Below are 19,447 nucleotides of genomic sequence, written 5' to 3' on the forward strand. Positions count from 1 at the left end.
CTCTATCCCATAGGTAACAAAAGAAAAAATAGGTATATTTTGGCATATTAAAAATTAACTTCTATGACAAAAAATAAGAAAAATCCAACTCACATTATAGACAAAAGTTTCTTATTTAGCAAACAAAAGTCTTAAACTAAAACATTTTGAAAATTTGACAGACTATAAAAATTTGCAGAAAAAAACATCAGCAATACATGTATGAAAATAATCTCCAATTTATTAGTGGTCAGTGAAATGCAAAGTTTGCAAAAATATCTACACTTATTAATTGGTTGATATTAGCAGGATGATGGTTAAAGATAATAAATCAACAGATATTATCTATCAGTTTTTGGTAAGTGCCAAGAGGAGGAGTAAGTCACAGTAAGGAGTGAGAAGCGAGATTTGTTTTGTTTTGTTTTTAGATAATGTAGTCAGAAATAGCTTCTCCAAATAGGAAGGGAATGGGGTAGTGGCAGTGACACCCTGCCAAGTGGGGCTCTGGCCACTCATGACGACCCATTAAGAAGATGAAATAAACCCGAGGACTCTGCCATCTTTGTTAAAAATGAGATTAGCTACTGAAAAGTTTCATTGTGTTTAAACAGCACTCCTTCAGTAAAAGGTCAAATGAGTCTTGCTTTTGCCAAGAAAGAGGTGTGATTACTTGTTTTTCTGGAGGCCGAATGCATCATCATTATGATTTAAGTTGTTAAACAATAATGGGGACTTCTCTGGTGGCTCAGTGGTTAAGAATCTGCCTGCCAATGCACCGGACAAGGGTTCAAGCCCTGGTACGGGAAGATCCCACATGCCATGGAGCAGTTAAGCCCGTGCGGCACAACTACTGAGCCTGTGCTCTAGAACCCGCGAGCTACAACTACTGAGCCCGCACGCTGCAACTACTGAAGCCCTAGCGCCTAGAGCCCGTGCTCCGCAACAAGAGAAGCCACTGCAATGAGAAGCCCGTGCACCGCATCTAAGATTAGCCCCCACTCGCCACAACTAGAGAAAGCCTGCACGCAGCAATGAAGACCCAACACAGCCAAAAATAGGTAAATTAAATAAATAAATAAAATAAATTTAAAATAATAATAAGGCAAGTGGTTACCTGAGGTGTAAATATAAAAATTGAAGGCCTTGAGGTGACAGCAAGCTTGACGATTTCCAAGGAGACTAGTGTGACCAGAACAGATCATGCAGCTGAGAAAGATGTGAGAACTGAGACCAGAGGAAACAGAGGCAGACTCACATTGGCCTTGGAGAACATGGAAAGGACTTAACATTGAAGGCCTTGGAGGATTTGGAGTGAAGTAATGGCAAGGTGGGCTTAGCTTTATCGTTAAGTGAAAAAAGCAAGTGACAAAGCAAAGGGTAAAATATCTTACTACTTCTTTATAAAAATGTACAAGAAAATAAATGGAATCCCTCCAAATGTGTGTGTATGGTTGGTATGACCTTCCAGGCTTCTGGTCTTGCTGCCACAGGTCTGTGTCATTTGTTACAGTGAGATTGTATTCTCTGTGTAATTTTAAAATCATCCAAAAACGATGAGGATGAAGAAAGTTTAAATATTATCAACCATAATTATAGTTGAACAAGAAGTATAGTAAAGCACAAAATATTAAAAGGATAATTAATTCAGAATCTTGGCCATAATTTGAAAGGATAATATAGTGAAATGGCCTTTACAGTTAAAATAAACAATTATATTTTTATGTTAAGTATTTATATAATGCTAACTACAGTGTACCACCTTTCAGGAATCATATACTTAATCTCTAAAAATCAACTTAAATCATCTATAGAGCCTCGAATTTGCAATTAGTTTAAAAGTCCTAAATTTCTGAGATTAGTGGTACAAAATCAACATTTTATGCTCTCTGACTTAGCATTTGCACATAGTATTCTTTGTTCTACCATCAGTAAAATGAGAATGATATTCATCTGTCTCATGGGATTGATGTATGGATTAATTAGATAATGTTTATAAAATATTTTGAAGATTAAAAGTGCTAAGTATTAATATGCTTATTACTTCACCACTGATTCATCTGTGTTCCTAAAGGACTTAATCTATTACTTGGCTGGCAATCAACATTTCAAATCATCCAGCCACTGAAAATAGCTTCATGTCTTAGCGGACTGAGCCTAACATAGTTTCCTTTGAAATTGTTTCACTAAATAACAAGTCCTTTTACCCAATTTAATACCATCGCCTTAGAATACTATTTACTCAGATTTCAAGTACCTTAAATTATTTCTCCAGTGATTAATTTATTTTGTCTAATAAATATTACTTTAGCATAATGTCTATGGAAGCATAATCAGACAATTTCAAAGGATTTTCAAGGAAACCTGTGAATTTTAAAGCTATCTTTTAATAAAATACTGCATTTATTCATTATCTTATTATGGAGATATTTACAAGTAATTTCTTCAAATTTTAATTTAGATAGAAATCCTGTCTTCATTCCCAAAGATAACCATGTCACCAGCAAACCTCCCTCATTTATTTCTAAACTCATTCAACTATATATATCTTGAATTAAGATATATATCTTAGTTGAATCCAGGCATTTCTAGGTGGGCTTTAGACAATATTTTAGAGTCTACATTAATGGCAAGAAACTGCACAAAATTTGGAAAGAATATTACAAAAACTGTAAAAATAATGATATAGACAATATTCAGTAGTCTCTCACGTTATACAAGAAAATGGGGTCAAATTTATGATGCATTTATAACAGCTGAAAGTAACACTGTATGAATGTCAAAAATAAATCCAGATTGAAGATACTTTGGGATTTTTTTCCCTAAAATGAAAAAGATTTAATATAAGTCCACATTAGTTAAAATCCACAACATTTCTGCCATCCCCTTAACATAGCATCCATTTTTAGAGCATCCATATTCTTTTTTATTGATATATGTATAATTTATTATTTCTGTTTGCGTTTCCAAGGTTTACAGTTTGAAAGTATTATTGAAGAAGAAACATAGATACTGATTATCTCTTCAATATTACTATCTCTCTATTAAACAACTTTTTTGTATATTTAACTTAAAGTTATACTGCAGTTGTAAGAGTAACTGGCAGCATGTTATGTGTTAAAGGAATATGTGCTCATCAGCAAACTCCGTTTCAGATGTGTTTAGTAAAGTGTATAAAACTACTATTAACACATTTGGGATACAATATACTTTACTATGACAGTGTGCAGTAAATAAATATACAGCCTGTTATTTACAAAGACAATATCTGTTAATAGACTCTAGGTCCACAATGGCACATAAAGTAGAAAACAAGAATTCACATCTATTTTTAGGTTAATTGAAAGTTTTATGGATATTGATTGTTAAATTTCTGTAATGGAAAGCAAAAGTGACTAGCATGTAAGATTAGAAAATAATCACTATTAAGGTATACATTACAAAGACTTGAAAACAAAATAGGACATGTTATTTAGGGTAATGTTGTAATAGGCTTTTATAGATTTTAATAAGCTCTCCAGTTATATTTTAAATGAGGTTACAGCATTAGAAAACCACGGGAATATTGTCAAGATGGTAGAATGTTCAGGGAATGGTAGTAGTCTATAAAGATTCAATTAAAGATTCACTTAGAATACACATATAATAAAGGACAGAGTTGGAAAACATCAACCTTTAAGGGAAAAGAATAGTAGAGAAACTAATTAAGGAGAATGAGAAATAATGGCCGCTAAAATGGTGTTGAATTAGTTACCACAAAGTTGCAAGACAGGAAAGTAATTTGAGGAAGTGGGTAGTGGTTAACGGTATCTAATGGTCCAGAAAAAGCCAATCATATAATCTATACACAGATTTTTAAATGAAACATAATTGGTGACTTTGCAGTAAACATTCAGTTTTGAAGTGAGGAGGGAAAGGGAAAATGGGCTGCTCATGGCATAGGAATGGGAAGAGAATAAAATGGGTAAGAGAATGTACTATAGGTGAGGAAGTAGAGGCAATAAGCATAGACCACTTTTCAAAATATGTCAGTGAACAAGAGAGTTAAGATAGTGTGGTCACAGCTATGAAGGACTGAGTGTAATGCTTAATTCTATGTGTCAACTTGACTGCTCCAGGATGCCCGATATCTTGTTAAACATGATTTCTGGGTGTGTTTGTGAGGGTGTTCGTAGAAGAAATTAGCAATTGAATTGGCAAACTGTGTAAAACAGGTGCTTTCCCCAAACTATATCACTGTCCGTCCTGGGTTTCCAGCTTGCAGATGGTAGAACACGGGATTTAGCCTCCATAATTGGATAAGCCAACACCTTGACAGATAATAAAAGTATTATAAGGTACTGTTCTGTTCTTTGGAGAACCCTGACTAATATAGATTTTGGTATTGAGAGTAGTTCCAGAGGAACAGAATTTTAAAGATGAGTTTTCCAAATTGGATTTCCTGGAGTTGGCCCTCTAACCTGATGTAAAGACACAAGTGACTTTATTTATAGCAATAAAGAGAACTCTGATAGTCCATAACATTCATGGTGGGATTTGGCAGTAGAGGTATGCAAATACCTGCATTATTACTCCTAATCAACCACTTGTAAGAAGCCAGAAGCTGGGTGAAAGTATATATGATATTTTTAAACATTTTTCGAAAACTAATAAATATAGTAAGTTTGGCTGGTTCACACCAAATGTCTCTGGACAAAATAATGAGAGGAAAGGATAAACTCAGGGATTAAAATTCTCAGCTCAAGTACTGTGTAAATTACCTGATTCTATGTAGCCCTGAAGTAGACTTTCTTGTAGATGCAAACCTGAAATTGCTGAAAATCACACACAGCTCAGCTCTCCAGAGCCATGTCATAATTTAGTTCATAGGGATTTTGATTGTCATTCTCTTCCAGAAGATACCACACTAGTCCATTACATTGATAATGTTATGCTGATTGGACCTAGTAAGCAAGGAGTAGCAACTACTTTAGACTTATCGGTAAGACACTTGTGTGTCACGAGATGGGCAATAAATCCAACTACAATCTAGGAGCCTTTTACCTCAGTGAAATTTCTAGGGGTCCAGTGGTGTGAGGCAGGTCAAGATATCCCTTCCAAGATGAAGAATAAGTTGGTGTACCTGCCATTCCTACAACCAAAAAGTAGGCACAATACTTATGGACCGGTTTGGATTTGGAAAGCAACGTGTTCCCCATTTGGATATTAACTCCAGCCCAATACTGAGTGACATGTGAAGTTGCAGGTTTTGAGTGGAGTCCAGAAGAGAGGCAAGCTCTGTATTAGATATGTTCTATTGTGAAGGCTACTCTGGCACTTGGGCTTTGTTAAGCCCCTATAATAAATTTCGGTGCACGCCCTTAGGATGTGAGGGAAAGATATGCCCTCCCCTGTGGGTCACTATTCTCCTTTTGAGAAACAGGTCTTGGCTTGCTACTGGGCTTCAGTAGACACTGAACACTTAGCCGTGGGCCATCAAGTTACCATGTGACCTGAGCTGCCCATCATGACCTGGGTGTTATCTGAGAAATCAAGCCATACATTTTGGCATGAATAGCCATACTCAAATGGAAGCATGATTGGGTCTGAGCAGGACATTAAGGCACCAGCAAGTTCCATGAAGTAGTGTAAATGCCCATGGTCCCCATCCTTGCTACACTGCCTTTCTCTCTCCCAATCTGTACCTGTGGCCTCATGGGATGTTCCCTACTATTAATTGACAAGAAAACAAAGACTCAGGCCTGGTTTATATATAGTTCTGCACCATATGCAGTCACTACCAGAAAGTGACAGCTGCTGCCTTACAGCCCCTTTCTAGAACACCACAGAAAGGGAACGGTGAAGGGCAGTCCTCCTAGTGGGCAGAACTTCGAGCAGTACACATGGTGGTTCCTTTTACTTGGAAGGAGAAATGACTAGACATGCAGTTGTTAGCTGATTCATGGGCTGTGGACAACGTTTGGCTGGGTGGTCAGGGTCATGAAAGCAATATTTTTGGAAAATTAGTGACAAGGATATTTGGAAAAGACTTTTGAGTATAGACCTCTCCACATGGTCAAAACGCATGAAGATACTTGTATCCCATGTGAATATTTACCAAAGGGTGGCATCAACAGAGGAAGATTTTAACAATGAAGTGGATAATATGACCCATTCTATGGATACCAATTAACCTCTTTTCTCAGCCACCTCTGTCATTACCTAATGGGCTCATGAACAAAATGGCCATGGTGGCAGGGATGGAGGTTATGCTTAGGCTCAGCAACATGGACTTCTACTCCCAAGGCTGATGGAGCTATGGTCACTACTGAATGCTCAATCTTCCAGCAACTGAGACCAGCACTGATTCCCTGATACGGCAAAAATCACTGGGGTGATCCTCCAGCTGCCTAGTAGCAGGTTGATTACAATGGACCACTTCCATCATGGAAAGAGAAGTATTTTGTTCTTTCTGGAATATTTATTCTGGATTTGAATTTGCCTTTCCTGCACACAAGGCCTCTGCGAGAAGAACTACATAGTGCCTTAGCCACCATCACGGTATTACGCACAGCATTGATTCTGATCAAGGAATTCATTTCACAGCACATGAGGTGCAGAAACAGACTCATTCTCATGGAATTCATTGGTTGTACCATGTTTCCCACCAACCTGAAGCAGGTGGTTTAATAGAATGATAGAATGGCCTTTTGAAGACTCAGTTATAGTGGCAGTTAGGTGCAGTCACTTGCAGGGCTGGAGCAAGGGCCTACAGAAGGCTTTTAATGCTATAAATCAGTTTCCAGTATTTGGTACTGTTTCTCCCATAGTCAGGATTCACAGGCCCAGAAATTGCAGAATGGAAATGAGAGTGACATCACTCACTATTACTCCCGGTGACCCACTAGCAAATGTTTATTTTGTGTTTCCAGGATTGTATAATCTGCCGGCCTAGAGCACTTAGTTCCAGGAGACACAACAACGATCCCATTGAACTGGAAATTAAGACTGTCACCCAGTCATTTTGGGCTCCCCATGCCTCTGAATCAACAAGCAAAGAAGGAAGGTAAGGCGATGGCTGTGGTGAGTGATCCTGACTACCAAAGGGAAATTGGACTACTACTCCACAATGGAGGTAAGGAAGAGTATGTCTAGGTTACAGGAGATCACTTAGGGTGTCTCTTAGTATTACCGTGCCCTGTGATTAAGGTCAGTGGGAAACTACAACAACCCAACACAGGCAGGGCTAATAATGACCCAGATTCTTCAGGAATGAAGGTATGTGTCAGTCCACCAGGAAAGAACTGTGATTAGCTGAGGTGCTTGTTGAAGGCAAAGGGTAATTAGAATGGGTAGTAGAGAAAGGCAGCTATAAATACCAGCTATGTCCACATGGTTAGTTACAGAAACAAGGACTCTAATTGTCACAAGTATTTCCTTCTTTACCTTGTTATGGAAACATTTTTGTGTGTGTGTGTGTGTGTGTGTGTGTGTATTCAATTGTTGTACAAGTATACTCTATATATGTGTGTGTAAATGCTTTTGTTTCATTTTTGCCTCCTATTCCTTTACCATGTAACATAAGATCTTTTGACTTTATATCACAGTATTTAAGTATTGTTAATTTTACATAATAGTTTCTAGGTTATGGGATATCAAGGAAACGACACACAAGAACTTTACTTCTTTTTCTAGGGAAGTGATCAGTGTGTTTTCAGCTGTACACAGGACATTTATATCATGTTATGACCCTGATAGTGTGTCTTTTGGAGATTAAGTATGGTTTAAGGCAATACGTATCAGTGCCTAGTTGACAGGGGTGGGAATTGTGATGGTTAATTTTATGTTTCAACTTGACTGGACTATGGGATGCCCAGGTATATCATTAAATGTTATTTCTGGGTTTGTCTGTGAGGGTGTTTCTGAAAGAGATTAACATATAAATTGGTGACTGGATTAAAGCAATGTGGGTGAGTTAATCCAATCCACTGAGGGCCTGAACAGAACAAAAAGGTAGAGGAAGGGAGGATTCCCTCTCTCTGCTTGACTGATTGAGCTGGAACATCCATCTTCTGTGCTAAGAAGTCCTGGGTCTCAGGCCATCAAACTATACCACTGACTTTCTCGGGTCTCCAGCTTGCAGATGACACATCATGTGATCTCTCAGCCCCATAATCACATGATTATAAAACAATGGCTCTGTTCTCTGGTAAGAATTATTTCAGTATTGAGAGTGGTTCTAGAAAAGGAGAATTTTAAGGATGAGTTTTCCAAATTGGGTCTGGGGTTTCTGGAATTGTTTCTTTAATATGTCTCCTATTGGCTCTGTTTTTCTGTAGAACCCTGACTATTACACTGAAAGGTAGTGGTGAGGTAAGCTACTGAATCTGGGGAGACCAGTGCTTTGCCCCACAGGAACCAAAGGGAAGACATATATAGAGAAGGTGCAGAAGCAAAGAAGGGAAAGTATTGATTAGCTAAAGCTTAAAGCTTAGTTAACTATGATTGGTTGTCCTTAGTGGTTTGATTTTGTAAACTTGAGGCATTTACAAGCTTAGATTTTCACTTGCTTATGTAGGCTCTCATGACATTAGAGGCACTGCGGTCTGATGGCTTCCTTGTTTAGTTAATATAACAAGGGGCAGAGCAAGTCTCCACCTACAACTCTGGGTCAAAGGAGGATACAACAGTCCACTCCACAGTGTCCAACAGATAAAGTAGCAAAGTTGGCAGTGAGGAAGCTGGTAGACCTGTGGCAATGTTTGCAGCTGGGACAGCTGTCCACACAGCAAAAGATATCACGTGAACTATCCTGCTGGGTTTGAAGAAAACAGGGCTGCATTCTAGAATATTGCAGTAAAGACAGGACAAATGTCCAAAGATCAGATAGAAATTATTATATCTCAAATGCTGTTAATATAGCATCAAGAAAAATCAATAAGGAGTCTTCTCTTTTCCCCTCCCCACAAATATGAGTGGTATTTTTGTAAGCCACTAGATGTTTAGCATGAAATTCAGAAGGGCGGAAAGTAGAAAATGGAAATGTTACTGAACACAATTGGAGTGATAATCTGACATGACTGTGAAATAACTGAAAATAACACAATTTAACTGGAAATGACCAAGTTTCTGTGTCATTGTACAGCAGAGAGAATCAGGTATATGATATAAAATGAATTTAATTATGGGAAAATACATTACACTCTTTAAGGCATCTGAGTTTCTCATTGCAAATCTTTATTTTACAATTCCACCAAAATTCCTTTTCAGAAACCTTCATAAAATTGATAAAAAATTGGAAGGGTCAATTTGAACCAGAAATGGCAAAACAGCTCTGTTTCAGAACTTAAAAAAAGAAAATCACCCTGGAATTTTAACCTTGGTCTAGGACAATCTCAACTCATGCACAGATTTATTTACGTTTTGTCATAGCTAATCCTGGTAAAAGAAAGAATCAGATTCAGAAATGACCTGATGGAGAACAGAGGCTGTGATGGAGCAACACCAAGGCAGAGCTACACTTAGCAATTCAATCGAAGTTCACAGTAATACATGAACAGATTCTTTTAGCTTTTCCCTTTCCTCTGAGTGTTTACTGCTTGAGCACAAAGGGTAAGCCTTCCTGTTTTACTGCAGCCAGTCATTTTACAAGTGCTGACTACATTTCCCTGAGTTCCTTACTTTTGTGTATTTTGTTCTGCTCTATGTTATACAGTTCACAGTTGTCATCATTTCCTATCTCCCTGTTATTTAAAATATAATCTGATTGTTGCATTTTACTCTAATAAAGACCTACTTATATTAATCTAAACTCACTTGTACTTTAAATTGCCTGTGATGTCCCTAGTTGTGTGCTATTATCCAATATGTATTACTATAAAATTTAAGCCTTTACCAGGCACAGAAGTACTGCTACGACCTTTGCAATAATCCATTTGTTTACTCTCCAGTTTCTTAAGTATCAAAATAACCCTACAATTTATGAGTAAAGGAAATCAATTTGGGTTATTTTCCCTTATTTTTCCCAGAGGAATGAAAAACTGACCACTTAGAAACAGGATGTGAGGTAGCTTATCATATAGCTCATAATTTGTGCAATTTTTTTTAAACACTGCTTCAAACTCTCATTATTTCCATAGATTTCAAACTGTTAAGTGACCAAAATCACCAGGTCAGGTAGGTTTTTTGAATGGTCCTTAACCAGACAGTCATGCAGATTATCAAAGAAGATTGGGAAGTCAGAAAAGTCACTAAATTTTGACAGACTATGTCTGTACTTCAAGAATTCATGTTTGAAACTCTAGTCTGAATCAAATCCCTGTACCTGTTTGTTCAAACGTTCATCATATTTCAGAGAGCAGAGAAAAAAGGGTTGGTTTTTGTCTGTGCATCTTTTTTTTTTAAACGATGTCAGGAATCCCTACAGTTCTGTATTTAAATGACTTGAAGAAAGTACTGAGAAGCAAGGAGCTTCTCTTGTGCTTGGGGTGGGCAAATTTCCAGAAAACCTCAACTAACGTATTAAGCGCCTGGGGGTGCCAAAGTCTAAAAGCCAATAGCTGTGCTTCGACAGTGCAAACACAGACAATGGCCAAAAAAAGGGGTGTACGGGATGGAATCTGTGAATTCTAACAACTCTCTGCCTCAGTCACATGTTAAAAAGCCAGCAAATGGGTGGCTAGAGACCAGTGTTTTCACAACCAGCTGTTATTGCTGCTGCCACTGGGCTGAAAACAGTGGCTGTGGTCCAAGTTTAATAGTCATTAATACATGACAGCTATATCATGGATCTGAAAGATATCATTTAAAATATATTTGTTGAAACTGAGCTACAAATGCTGTATTTTATAACAAAATGTGTGCATGTGCTTTATTTATAAGTATGTGTAGGTGGTATTAAGATCCTGAATTTTTCTTTTCTTTTTTTTTTTTTCTGGTAGGAGGGGTTCAAATAGCAAACACCAATGTAAGAACTTAATTTTATTCCTGCAGTGACAGGAAACTACTTGTTTTTTAAATATAATATAAAGTAAAACGTATGTCCCATCACAGTGCTATGAGGGAACCATCCCTGAAAATTAGATGGGAAAAGAGGAGGCAAAATGATTTAGGAACCCACAAATTCTATTGTCAGCTCTGTTCAAAAACGAGCCCTCAGCAGTTGAAAATGGTTTGAATTTGGACTTGCAATTTGATAATTTGGATTAGGAAGCAATTAATCAAATTCAAATCTGAATGATTTGCAAACTGTGGAGAGTTGCCTATGCCTTCAAAGACACACATATATGTGAAATCTAGAAAAATGGTATAGATGAATCTATTTGCAGGGCAGGAATAGAGATGCAGACGTAGAGAACAGATATGTGGATGCAGCCTGGGGGGGTGGGGTGGAATGAACTGAGAGATTGGGATTGACATATATACACTACCATGTGTAAAACAGATAGCTAGTGGGAACGTGCTGTATAACACAGGGAGCTCAGCTCGGTGCTCTGTGGTAACCTAGATGGGTGGGATGGTGGGGGGGTAAGGTGGGAGGGAGGTCCAAGAGGGAGGAGATATATGTATGCATATAGCTGATTCACTTTGTTGTACAGCAGAAACTAACACAACATTGTAAAGCAACTATATCCCAATTAAAAAGAAAGATGCGTTTTTTCTTTGAGACTTTTCCTCTTTCAGTCTTCTGACCTCTCAAACCACGTGGGTATACCCTGCATCCTCTTGGTGACCTACCATTTACACAATGATTTATGTAGCCCTGATTCACCTGCCAAGGCTTCACACTAAAGCTCCCCTCAACATACCCCTTACCTGCTCTCCACCCCAATGAGCTGTATCCCTGTTGATTTTTTTTTGAATTTTATTTTAGTTTTATACAGCAGGTTCTTATTAGTTATCTATTTTATACATATTAGTGTATCTATGTCAATCCCAATCTCCCAATTCATCCCACCACCACCTGCCCCCCACCCCGCTTCCCCCCCTTGGTGTCCATACCTTTGTTCTCTACATCTGAGTTTCTATTTCTGCCTTGCAAACTGGTTCATCTGTACCATTTTTCTAGATTCCACATATATGCATTAATATACAATGTTTAGGGACTTCCCTGGTGGCACAGTGGTAAAGAATCTGCCTGCCAATGCAGGGGACACAGGTTTGATCTCTGGTCCAGGAAGATCCCACATGCCATGGAGCAACTAAGCCCATGCACCACAACTGCTGAGTCTGCGTGCCACAACTACCAGACCCCTCGAGCCTAGAGCCCATGCTCCGCAACAAGAGAAGCCACTGCAATGAGAAGCCCATGCACTGCAACGAAGAGTAGCCCCTGCTTGCTGCAACTAGAGAAAGCCCACACACAGCAATGCAGACCCAACGGCAACCAAAAATAAATAAAATAAGTAAATTTAAAAAAAAGAATATACAATATTTATTTTTCTGTTTCTGACTTACTTCACTATGCATGACAGTCTCGAGGCCCATCCACGTCTCTACAAATAACCCAATTTCATTCTTTTTTGTGGCTGAGTAATATTCCATTGTATATACGTACCACATCTTCTTTATCCATTTGTCCGTCGATGGGCATTTAGGTTGCTTGCATGACCTGGCTATTGTAAATAGTACTGCAATGAACATTGGGGTGCATGTGTCTTTTTGAATTATGGTTTTCTCAGGGTATACGCCCAGTAGTGGGATTGCTGGGTCATAGGGTAGTTCTCTTTTTCATTTTTTAAGGAACCTCCATACTGTGCTCCATCGTGGCTGTACCAATTCACATTCCCAACAACAGTGCAAGAGGGTTCCCTTTGCTGCACACCCTCTCCAGCATTTGTTGTTTGTAGGTTTTCTGATGATGGCCATTCTGACCGGTGAGAGGTGATACCTCATTGTGGTTTTGATTTGCATTTCTCTAATGATTAGCGATGTTGAGCATCCTTTCATGTGTTTGTTAGCAATCTGTATGTCTTCTTTGGAGAAATGTCTATTTAGGTCTTCTGCCCGTTTTTGGATTGGGTTGTTTGTTTTTTTAATATTGAGCTGCATGAGCTGCTTGTACATTTTGGAGATTAATCCTTTGTTGGTTGATTCATTTGCAAATATTTTCTCCCGTTCTGAGGGTTGTCTTTTCATCTTGTTTATAGTTTCCTTTGCTGTGCAAAAGCTTTTAAGTTTCATTAGGTCCCATTTGTTTATTTTTGCTTTTATTTCCATTACTCTAGGAGGTGGGTCAAAAAAGATCTTGCTGAGATTTATGTCATACAGTGTTCTTCCTATGTTTTCCTCTAAGAGTTTTATAGCGCCCAGGCTTACATTTTGGTCTTTAATCCATTTTGAGTTTATTTTTGTGTATGGTGTTCGGGAGTGTACTAATTTCATTCTTTTACATGTAGCTGTCCAGTTTTCCCAGCACCACTTATTGAAGAGACTGTCTTTTCTCCATTGTATCTCTGTTGATTCTTGTATTTCAAGGACACAATAAGAGTTAACTTCAAGCTTTCTCCTAGGCATATTTTTATTCTCTCAGGGTCAGAATTCTGAAGAAAATATTTTATCAAGCTAGCTTTCTCTAACTGCATATGCAAAAAGAACCAGTTTTGGATTTTCAAAATAGTTTCATCTTAACCAATTTCCTCAAGAATCTAAAGAGTACAGTTGGCTACACAATGTTAAAACAAACAAACAAAAACTTCTTTCTTTTTCTTTAGTCATATTTAATTCATAGCTTAAAGTTTTCTAATGAATTGAACCTGAATTTCCCATTTTACACAAGGCAGCAAGAATACCAATCACACAAATGGAATACACATTCACACACCAGAAGACAGAACTGTCACAAATCCTTCAAGAGGATGTCTGATACAGAGCCCCAAACAAATAATTTCCCAACACAAATGGTCCTCAATGGCAGACACACGTCAGAACCAATTGACACAAATACCCCAAAACACTCAGTGCTCACAAACTGTCCTCAACAGCAGACAGACATCAGAACCAACTGGCAAAATGTCCAAATAGCACTTCATGCTCAAAAGAGAAGTTTGCCCAGGTGCACAGTGGTGGACGGACTTACTCAGTCTTGGAGCTCATTGGCTCATCCAGATGCATCTTTCCATTACACCAAAGAAAAGTGTAAGTTGGCAGCAGTGCCTTGAAGAGGAGAAACAGGGAGGCCACTGGAAACAAATGGTTTCGGCAGATGCTAGGAACATCCCCCAAAATCCCCCTCTCTGGGCCATGACCGTGAGCGGTGGGCTCACGGTCACCATCCCAGAGTGCTGCCGTGGCACTCTGCTCTGGAAAACACTGGGGAGCCAGATATCACAAGAGCACAGCCTCACTTTGGGCATCAGTGCAACCATCCCAGTACGTTGCTGTGGCCAGTGGCTTTACTCCAGGAAACCTGGATGACCCAGTCTGAGAGCACAGCAGCCCCACATTGGGTGCTAAAAACTGTTACCAAAAGTGGGGTCCAGCTGCTCACTGCTCTGAAGCCAATAAAGAGGCAAGTTTGTTGGAAAGGAAAGTTTGCTTTATTTTGGAGGCTGGCAACTGGCATGGGAGGGAGCTCCAGTACAAAGGCCGACTCCCCCACGAATTGACAATCAGTGGGCAAGAGATTTTGTAGGCAGAGGGTGGGGGCTACATACAGAAACAGCACAGTCAGCTCTGACAGTCATCTTGAAATTGGTCATGTGGTGGTCTGATTAGCATCATCTTGGCTGTTTTAAATACAGTTAGTCTTCAGTTGCAGGGTCGGTTTGTTCTCATTTCTTTGAGGCCAGGTCTCAGAATTGTGACAACTTATGTCATGAGTACAGTCTGGTCATAATTAGTTAACTTCTTCCACCTGATGAGGGTTTCAGTATCTACAAAACAGCTCACAGGATATGGTTCAGAATATTATCTATAGTCCTTGAGGAAGAACTAAAAGTATTTGACTTTGCTTAGTGACTAAACTATTATTGTTTTGTCCTGTTTGACTGCTCTCTTTTGCTCCTGTATTTTCTCACTTCTCTGATTAAACTTATTCTTTAGCTAAAGTTTTTCTATAGACAAAAGGCAGGTGGAGGACCATAGGGTCCTGCTCCATTTCATACACACACACACACACACACACACACACACACACACACACACAAACACACACACACAGTTCATCTCTTAACACTGAGCTCATAGTTACATGTTTGGGAATAGGTCACAGGAATATGGAAGAACTATCTTTCAAACCTGATTCTTCTGATGCCTATATTCTTTCCTTTCTCTTTCAATAAATGCTGTGCTTCCAAAAATAATTTTCACGTATTAAGTTCTTCAAATATAATCTCTAAATATAAGCTCTACTGGAGAGGTCAATAAACTCAATGCCTTAGGATTGCTGATTGAATTGATAAGGAAAGTAACCAAACAAAAATGAAGAAATTTCAATATCATCCCATTTCATTCTTTAAAGACTTTGCAACCTTTGTAAATCTAAATATCTCAAGGAGCTTGATTGATTAAAAAATTATATCCATTGTTAACATTTGAATCACTTAATAGACTTAAATTATCTAGGCAAACTCCAAGAAATTGGATGAATAAACTGAACTAGTCATGTTGGTGTACATAGCATATTTCAGTTGAAAGGCCAACTTGCAAATAGGAATATAGATATCATATATATACATATATAATATTGGGTTGGCCAAAAAGTGCGTTCGGGTTTTTCATAAGATGCTACAAATACCCGAATGAACTTTTTGGCCATCCCGATATTTATTAAAGAAGAAAATCTGTAATATCTGATACTTGACTTTTTTCTGGTCCAGCATGCATTGATACTCTCTGAGTGCACGTTTTTTACACCCATCCTAAGGATATGATAATGTATTGCCTTGTCATATATGAGATCAATGTACTAATTTTATTAAATTGGCTAATATCTGACATGTATTTATTCTAAAAGCTTTGTCAATTGAAGGAAAGTCTAGTCTTTTTCTCTTAGAATATAGAAACTACTGTCTACTTCAGGATGAAAAATCCAGAATTCTGAACATGGAATATTTATGAAGAAATACATTATGATCAAGTGACACATTCTTTCTTTATCTAATGCTCCCTGAGCATCTATTACTATTAAGTCCTGTATAGACTGTGAGTTCAGGAAACACAGCAGCGACTGAGGAGCCCCATGGTGCTTCAACCAATCCTTGCCATTAATTATACACTCTAAGTGTCATATTAGGAATCCTAGGAAATGTCTTTACTACACAGGCAAAAAAAAGGATGATTGGAAAGATAAGATGCAAGATGAGAAGTCACTGCTACCCCGTGAAGTCAAGTAACAAGAACATTGTGATTGACTGTATGCAAGACCACTGTTAAATTGAGCAGAATTAAGACTGAGAGAAAACTCTGGGGTTGGCAATCAGTAAGTCACATTTTGTTACATGCACAAGCATCAGAATTTATTTTATGAAACATATAGAAAACAATAATGAAAAAATTGACAGACACTGTGGGAAGGAAAGAAAAATATTTTAAAAGTATTTTGAAATTAGGCTTCCTATACATTTGAGAAGCTACATGGCAAACGTATTATGCCAATAACAGAAAAGATTTTATGATTGTAACCAAAATAAGGGTCAGTATCCTCAGATAACATTCTATGAGGTACAGAAATAAATATGAATCTTCAACTCAGTTTTTGAATAATGAAATCACCAACAGATTTTTAAAATATAATTAATAATTATGATATTTAAAAGTGACAAAAAAGTGGAGTAAAACCAATAATTATTCACAAGTGCATCTTTAAAAATATTGTGCTCCAAAATAGCGTATAAAAATTTTCCAGTTAAAAAAAAAAAAAAAAATTTTCCAGTTGTGGAAGCCTATAGTTAGTAATAACAGAAAATTATTTTAGACTCTGAAATCTCTACAGGAACCTTTTCGTTTCACCAAGCATTTCACAAATACATGGATCAAGTAAATTTAATGTATCATTTTACATTTATGTGAATTAGAGAAATAATTTATATTAGAATCATATAATGTCCTGAAGCCATATTAATGAGATTTCCATATTTCTCTGCCAGACAAATTATGGTATTTCTTATAATGAAAACTGTCCTTAGTAATTTTTTGACTCACATGAACTTAAATTATCTTTCCACTCCCCAAAAAATAGCATCTTCAAGTCATTTATTTATTAGTTTATTCATTTTTAACTAATAACATCTTGTTCTGCGGCTTATACAACAGTGCTTAGGCTCTGTTCCATTCTCTCAAGGATATCAAAACCTAGTGAATGAGAGAGTAACACAAATAGTCAACTGGACACCACTAAAGATAGACTAAAGGTAAGAAAAAATACATGCCTGTGGGTAACCTAGCCTATAGGGATTTAGAAGTCTTTTTATTTTTATTTTTTTTGTAGTTATATATATTATATACTTTATTTTTAACATCTTTATTGGAATATAATTGCTTTACAATGGTGTGTTAGTTTCTGCTGTATAACAAAGTGAATCAGCTATATGTATACATATATCCCCATATCTCCTCCCTCTTGCGTCTCCCTCCCACCCTCCCTATCCCACCCCTCTAAGTGGACAAAAAGCACTGAGCTGATTTCCCTGTGCTATGTGTCTGCTTCCCACTAGCTATCTATTTTAGATTGGTAGTATATATAAGTCCATGCCACTCTCTCACTTTGTCCCAGCTTACACTTCCCACTCCCTGTGTCCTCAAGTCCATTCTCTAGGTCTGCATCTTTATTCCTGTCCTGCCCCTAGGTTCTTCATAACCATTTTATTTTTTTTAGATTCCATATATATGTGTTAGCATATGGTATTTGTTTTTCTCTTTCTGACTTACTTCACTCTGTATGACAGCCTCTAGGTTCACCCACCTCACTACAAATGACTCAATTTCGTTTCTTTTTATGGCTGAGTAATATTCCATTGTACATATGTGCCACATCTTCTGTATCCATTAATCTGTCAATGGGCACTTAGGTTGCTTCCATGTCCTGGCTATTGTAAATAGAGCTGCAGTGAACATTGAGGTACATGACTCTTTTTGAATTATGATTTTCTCAGGGTATATGCCCAGTAGTGGGATTGCTGGGTCATATGGTAGTTCTATTTTTAGTTTTTTAAGGAATGTCCATACTGTTCTTCATAGTGGCTGTATCAATTTACATTTCCACCAACAGTGCAAGAGGATTCCCTTTTCTCCACATCCTCTCCAGCATTTATTGTTTGCAGATTTTTGATGATGATCATTCTGACTGGTGTGAGGTGATATCTCATTGTAGTTTGGATTTGCATTTTTCTAATGATTAGTGATGTTGAGCATTCTTTCATGTGTTTGTTGACAAGCTGTATATCTTCTTTGGAGAAATGTCTATTTAGGTCTTCAGGGCCATTTTTGGATGGGTTTTTTGTTTTTTTGATATTGAACTGCATGAGCTGCTTGTAAATTTGGGAGATTAATCCTTTGTCAGTTGCTTCATTTGCAAATATTTTCTCTCATAGTGAGAGTTGTCTTTTCATCTTGTTTATGGTTTCTTCTGCTGTGCAAAAGCTTTTAAGTTTCATTAGGTCCCATTTGTTTAATTTTGTTTTTATTTCCATTTCTCTAGAAGATGGGTCAAAAAGGATCTTGCTGTGATTTCTGCAATAGAGTGTTCTGCCTATGTTTTCCTCTAAGAGTTTTATAGTGTCTGGCCTTAAATGTAGGTCTTTAATCCATTTTGAGTTTATTTTTGTGTATGGTGTTAGGGAGTATTCTAATTTCATTCTTTGACATGTAGCTGTCCAGTTTTCCCAGAACCACTTATTGAAGAGGTTGTCTGTGCTCCATTGTATATTCTTGCCTCCTTTATCAAAAATAAGATGACCATATGTGTGTGAGTTTATCTCTGGGGTTTCTATCCTGTTCCATTGATCTATATTTCTGTTCTTGTGTCACTACCATACTGTCTTGATTTCTGTAGCTTTGTAGTATAGTCTGAAGTCTGGGAGCCTGATTCTTCCAGCTCTGTTTTTCTTTCTCAAGATTGCTTTGGCTCTTCGGGGTCTTTTGTGTTTCCATACAAATTGTGAAATATTTTCTTCTAGTTCTATGAAAAATGCCATTGGTAGTTTGATAGGGATTGCATTGAATCTGTGGATTGCTTTGGGGAGTATAGTCATTTCACAATGTTGATTCTTCCAATCCAAGAACATGGTATATCTCTCCATCTGTTTGTATCATCTTTAATTTCTTTCATCAGTGTCTTATAGTTTTCTGCATATAGGTCTTTTGTCTCCTTAGGTAGTTTTATACCTAGGTATTTTATTATTTTTGTTGCAATGGTAAATGGGAGTGTTTCCTTAATTTCTCTTTCAGATTTTTCATCATCAGTGTATAGGAATGCAAGAGATTTCTGTGCATTAATTTTGTATCCTGCTACTTTACAAATTCATTGACTAGCTCTAGTAGTTTTCTGGAAGAG

General features: G+C 37.6%; 1 long non-coding RNA gene across 2 annotated transcripts in view; it reads left to right on the forward strand.

Moving 5' to 3' along the window:
* The window catches only part of LOC307194791, a 45,184-nt gene that overhangs the window by 16,903 nt on the left and 8,834 nt on the right, over positions 1 to 19,447 (forward strand). For both annotated transcript variants that reach the window (XR_013830627.1, XR_013830628.1), the window contains exon 2: positions 6,888 to 7,021. This is a non-coding gene — a long non-coding RNA (uncharacterized lncRNA). The remainder of the gene's footprint in view (positions 1 to 6,887; positions 7,022 to 19,447) is intronic.

This window comes from Stenella coeruleoalba, assembly GCF_951394435.1.
Source record: "Stenella coeruleoalba genome assembly, chromosome: 1".
NCBI classification, from domain to species: domain Eukaryota; kingdom Metazoa; phylum Chordata; class Mammalia; order Artiodactyla; family Delphinidae; genus Stenella; species Stenella coeruleoalba.